This window comes from Dioscorea cayenensis, chromosome 18 (genome assembly GCF_009730915.1).
Source record: "Dioscorea cayenensis subsp. rotundata cultivar TDr96_F1 chromosome 18, TDr96_F1_v2_PseudoChromosome.rev07_lg8_w22 25.fasta, whole genome shotgun sequence".
NCBI classification, from domain to species: domain Eukaryota; kingdom Viridiplantae; phylum Streptophyta; class Magnoliopsida; order Dioscoreales; family Dioscoreaceae; genus Dioscorea; species Dioscorea cayenensis.
Window position 1 is genome coordinate 10,710,203 of NC_052488.1, and position 6,456 is coordinate 10,716,658.

The 6,456-nt window shown below is 38.5% G+C and overlaps 1 non-coding gene across 1 annotated transcript; it reads left to right on the forward strand.

Moving 5' to 3' along the window:
• The first annotated feature begins 4,371 nt into the window (after positions 1-4,371).
• Positions 4,372-4,477, forward strand: LOC120283122. Its single transcript, XR_005543123.1, has one exon. It is a non-coding gene; the product is annotated as a small nucleolar RNA R71 (small nucleolar RNA).
• The last annotated feature ends 1,979 nt before the right edge of the window (positions 4,478-6,456 follow it).

A 6,456-nucleotide genomic window follows, 5' to 3' on the forward strand; every position in this document is an offset into this window, starting at 1 on the left:
ATTTATTAAAAGTGATAGAAATAAAAATGATGAGTACAAAAAGAATAGGTAGTAGCTTCTTCACACATCCTTATGTCAACACTATGTCCACCACTCAAAGTTCTTATTGCAAAGTGACTTATTTATATACAAAAGGAATAGGTAGTAGCTTTACACATCCTCTAAGGTAGCCCTTTCTTGGAAGGCCATCCCAGTGGTTTTCATACTTTCGAGGTGGTAGCTTTTTCACACATCCCATGAGACACGTCTTTATCTTATTAGGGCATAACAAGTATTTAACTTATAGTGTAGCTACATACAACACAGGTGGTAGCTCTTCCCACCCCCTAATTTAAACAAAAAAATTGAATGTTTGAATTTTTTTTAAACTATCACTACGGTGTCCTACAAATATTGAACTAGAGTTTCCATAGGTTTAATGAGTGAGAAAAAGTTCACGAAGTAGCTATCGGAGTAAAATTTCAAGAAAAATTGGATAAAAACTAGAGCATGATAAAAACCTAGTGTTTACAACCTCCAAAAACTATGAATTAAACTCTTACCTCTAAAGGCGAACCTTCATTGGCAACAAGAGCATGATCATGAAAAACACAAGTAGAAGACATGTATAAGGTGAACTCTCCCCAACACTAAAGATGTACATCGTCCCTAATGTAGGCATGCAAGCACAATAGAGATATCATCAATAAAAGTAAAATGTGTGCTGGAACACAATTGAAACAATACTCCCATGAAATCCTCATTGATAGTTTGGTGAAGTTTAACTCTTGGGTTTGTTGTGTTCAACGGGAACTGAAGGTCACACGGCCATTTGACAAAGGCACACAACTATGTACATGACTAAACCATCATCAACATCATTCTCAAGGTCATCTGCATAGATACAAGGGGTTCAATGAAGCACAACAAAATTAGAAAAGATGCAAGAGTTCATAAAAATAAAACAAAATAAAGAACAAACTCACATAATCAACACAAAGCAAAAAGATAACTCTCGGAAGGTAAAACCTTTCTGAGTACACATGTCCAAAAGATAGAATAACAAAGACAGAAATAAAAGAATAAAAAAAGAAAATTTAGTCTCATCAGCGTCATGTGCTGGTGCTGCTGGTGTGTCAAAGGCAACATCCTTATCTAAAGTCAGTTGAATATAATTAAGGCACTTCAGAATCTATGCCTGGTTGGTGAGAATGGTGGCCATAATAACGTCGAGTCTTGCGAGACGGACACATCGAGTAGGAAGTGGATCCAGCTCAAATGGTGCTTCCTCTGCTACTACAGCTGCCTCTGTATCCATCGGCTCTCCCTCAGGTGGTGTATCATGGCCTCATCAGACTCTTCGCCATATTTTAAAAGTGTGTCCCAATCAATAAATCACGTTTGTCCAAATTTCAACTTTTGGAGATGCTCAAACCTTTATTGTTGTTCAGGGTCAGTGAATTCCTCTTCTGGTGGTAGGATTTGCTCACGAGGCTGGCGAGAACACTTTTGGGTGAGTTTCTTAGTCCTTGGTCCCATACCTACAAGTTAAACATTAAGAGAAGTCAAATTAGTATGATTTGCTAAAGTGTATAAATCCACGCAAGTGTGTGGGCAAGCCACATGCACGCGTGGGCAAGTTTGGGCCTCAAATCAGCCCACCGGAGCGCGTGGGGAAGCTGGGTGCACAATCCAACCCAAGCGGTCGTGTGGGCATCCCACGCAACTACGTGGGAGTCCAACTATAGAAAAATGCCATGGCCGGGCTACAATGGCTCACCAAATGGTTTTTACAAACATTCTCAAGCATTTATAATTGATTACCATGAAAAATAGCATCTAAAAACCGTGAAATAGATATAAGTTTAAAAATGGAGGCATGGAGAAGATGGTAGGAGGTGGAGGCCTACCGGCATTAATTGAGGAAGAAAACTTAGCAATATGGCCGGGAAAGTCCTCCTAAACCCTTAAGAAGCCAAGGAAAAATGATTTAGGAGCCCAAAAAGCGGGATTCTTGAAGTGGTGAAATGAGAAGATGAATGAGTTTTGAGAATGGGGAAGATAACTAGTGCCCCTTCATAATAATATAAAGCACATGGGGGTGTGGAAATCACACCATCCCTTGTGGGTACTGTACCTGGGCATGTGGAAATTCCACCGACCCGGGTGTGATGTAGAAACAATCCACACAAATATGCAATTATCCAAATTAAAACCAATTTCCCAACTAAAATCATGAATCACATTATAAACCATGCCACATACATGAAAACAATTTAAGACACCAAACATTTGCATAAAAAATCAACACCAACTTAATTTAACAAGACTTACACTCATGAACTGTTATTTCTATAGAAAATTAAAAACAAAACTAGAAAATGACTAAAAAATTGGGTTGCCTCCCAAGAAGCGCTTGTTTTATGTCACTAAACTTGATGTACCTGCCATTACCACATGGTGGCCCATGGAGATGGAGAATTTCCTTCTCTGCGGCCTGCATACATGGAGGATCAAAATTCTGCAAGTTCAAAGAAAATTCATGGAACATTTTACCGAATGAGAGAGTGTTGTTGTCCACATGTGTATGATCATCATCAAGAGTGTTGGGATGCTTTTTATGGTGACATCTCCACCTCTTCATACGAAAGAAAATCTATTTAAGAAATCTCCCATTGGGTCACCCTTCGGGAACTTGTCCAACATGTTTGCTCATCTCCTCCTTCTCAATATCTGGCCAATCTTCGTATGGGTCCGGATGTATAAATTCCTGTGAATACTCATTAGCAATCTCGTTAGTAACATGTAAAAAAAATCAAGTATCATCAAAGTCAAGAGAGTGCTTCATTACTTTAGGGAGACTGTGATATTCTCTTTTCCTATGCATAGTGCCATCTTGCCACCATCCTTATCGATGAGCACCTTGGAAGTTTATAAAAAAGGCTTCCCTAGAATCATCAAAACATCCACTTCTTCATTGACATTGAACACAACAAAATCTACAGGAAAAATATACTTGTTAACCTTAACTAAAACATCTTCAACTATATCTCTTGGATGATGGACTAAACGATCGCCCAATTGCAATGGCATTCGAGCTGGCCTTGGCTCTCCTAGGCCTAATTTCTGAAATAATGTAAACAACATTACATTATTGATGTCCCCCAAATCAACTAGTACCTTTCCTTTCCCCAAACCTCTGATTACACATGAAATAATAAGACTTCCAGGATCTTTCATCTTGTTCGATGGATTTTTCTGATGTAATGCCAAACAATTACCTTCCAACATTACAGCCACACTCTCCTCCATTTTCCTCTTGTTGGTCAAGAGGTCCTTTAAGAACTTTGCATACTGACGCATTTTGATAATGCCTTCACAAATTGGATGTTATTGTGCAGTTGTTTAAATAGATCCAGAAATTTTCTATTTTGCTCATCAGATTGGTCATTCTTCAAACATGCTGGATAAGAAATTCTTGAAGTATATTAAGGGGATAACACAGTTGTCCCTTTTTCCCTGTCTTGCACTTTATCCATTGGCTTCTCTTAAGGTATTTCAATGGTTTTCTCAGTGGGGGATCTTCCTTCAGAATTTTAAAAAATTTTCTCAACAGGGAGCCCTTATTCAAACTCTTGACCACTCCTCAAAGTGAACGCCTTCACATGCTCCCATGGGATGGTCTTGGTATTGCTTGGCAAGTCTCCTTGGGGTCTCTCAGCTAATGATTTCGCTATTTGACCCACTTGGTTCTCCAAATTATGTAGTGAAGTGGTGTAATTGTAGAGTGTCACCTTTACATTCTAAAATATAGTGTCGGTCGATTGTATAAACTTTGCCAAAACCTTTTCTAACTCCGAAACTCTCTACGGAATTGATAGTGCTTGCTGAAATCCTGGTGAGGGCGATGAGACATTTTTCTATCCTTGGTTACTCCATGAGTGATTTGGGTGGTTCTTCGACCCTTGGTTGTAGATATTGCTATAAGGGTTGCATTGTCCTCTTCCCGCATTACCCATAAAGTCAACTTGCACAATTGGTGCTAAAAGTAGCAACCAAAAATAGGATAATCTGCTGAAATGTGTGAACCCCCCACAACCATCATAACTTGTGGTTATGGCCACACTTGGTGAGGTTAAAGTGTCTAATTTCTATTTCAATGCCTTAACGTGGGCTACCAAGGATGTGACCTCGTCAACCTCATCAATATCGGCCACTTTCTTCTTTTCTCTTGCATTCCATTGGTCGCTATTCAAGGCCATTTTTTTAATCAACTGTCAGGCCTCATTTGGGGTCTTGTTTTGTAGTGTTCCTCCTGCAACAATATCAAGGAGTTGTCTAGTGCTTGGATTTAACCCGTTGTAGAATGTATGAACAATCATCCACTCGGGGAACCCATGATGAGGACACTTCCGTAAAAGATCCTTGAACTATTCCCATGTCTCAAACAATGATTCGAGCTCCATCTGAACATATGAAGAGATCTTATTTTGAAGCTTTGTTGATTTTCCTAGAGTGAAGTACCTTGCAAGGAAAGCTTCTACCAATTCATGCCATGTTGTGATAGAAGCTCTTGGCAATAATTGGAGCCACTATTTGGCACTTTCTTTCAATGATAATGGAAAAGCTCCCAAGTGAATTGCATCATCTAAAACCACATTTATTTTTAATAAGAAGGAAATTCTTAATATGGTTGTTCGGATCCTTATTAGCTAATCCATTAAACTATGTGGGCTGCTGAACCATTTTGATTAAAAACCTGGCTTTAACTCAAAAATTTCGGGCTACAATAGGTGCACGAACAATGCTTTATTATGTCCTACGAGGTGTAGGTTAGGCAAAATTTGAAAATGTTCTTTGTTACCTGATTGTTTCCCTGCAAGTGTACAGGGTCGACAAGTAATACCTCATGTAAAAACACAAGGATTGTAGTCCAAGGTGTTACGGATCTACTATTACTCCTTCGCTTATTTTCTAACCTAACTCTTAAATAGAGGGTTTCTACTTAACTAGTTATGAAAAAGCAAATATAAGATCACCACACAATGAAAGGCAAAAAGCAAGAGGCTACAAACACAACAATGATATGCAAAGGACCATAGATGTCGATCCCTTTATGATGCATGGATTAAGAACAAAAAGATACAAAGGTGGTTTTGGATCGAGGGATTTCTATATTAGATCAACCCTAATCTCTTAGCGGTTGAACATTAATCCCATAGAGTGTTGATCAAAAATCTGTTCCATATCAACACTCCTATGATTGCATTAAGAACAAAGGAAATCCCAAAAATAAGATTAAGCTCCTTCTAGGTCTACTCTTAAGAATCGGAGGGCTACCAACATCCATTCTCTCTCTATGTTAGTACAAGAAACCCTTTTTAACCCATTCAAGATTTAATACACATGAGTAGGTCGCATCAACGTGTACAACTCATAAAAGAATTACGTATCTCTCTATATGTAATTCCTAGATGCATTGAATCGCAAACCAATCCCAAGCAATAGAATTATGTACAATCATCCAAAATAAATGATGAAACCCCTAAGGTTCACCGACATCAGTGCCCTTTGAGGGGGATCTAGTGTACCATCCAAAAATACTAAAAACAATATCAATCAAAAATACAAGAGAAGTTCATAAATGACTCTTCCTAGATGAAAAGATGATGAAGATGAGGTAGATCGGGCTGATTGGCGCTTCCTTATCCCAAGGATTGCTAAATACGCTCCCCTAGCCAAGTCGCTTCGGTCCTAAGACTCTCTCTTTCCAAAGTGGGTTCTCCCATTTGAAGGATGATGCTTTGAAGCCTCAAAAGCCCTTCGAATTGCCTTAACAGATTGTTACCACTTCTAGATTTGCTCCTCTTCTAATGGTGGGCAAGAACAATTTTTTTCCAGCTCTAAAAGACACCTTTTACACTCCCCAAGCCATACGGGCTATATGGAGGCCATATGAAGACCGTATCTAAGCCTAAATTATGAGAAATTGCTGTATATGGGGGTCTATACCGAGGGGACATACGGGTTTGATAAGGACCCGAGTATGGGGACCGTATGAGTAAAGGCAAAGGTTTCTATCTCGAAAAAATCTCTGGGTGTTATAGCAACTACTATAGTGTTGTACAACCTGATTTTCTCTTTCTTTTTGCCCTAATTATATCCTCATGTTCTCCATGGCTTCTTTGTGCCCAACAAAAGCAAATAACATACTGATTAAGCACAAAATGGGTATCAATTCTTAACAAAAATAAATGCTAAGTGTATAAAAATACATATAAGAAAAATACATATATTTAGACACTTATCATTGCCCAAATTATTCTCGCCATGTTTTCAAATTCTTCAATCTCTAATTTAGTTGGAAAATTATATTCTTGTGTAGGTTCCTTGCCCCTTCTATGAAATCTGGGATCAATTTAAGGATCTTATTCAACTAATGTCGAAAAATTCCCTCGTTCATAACTTGTAGCTGAA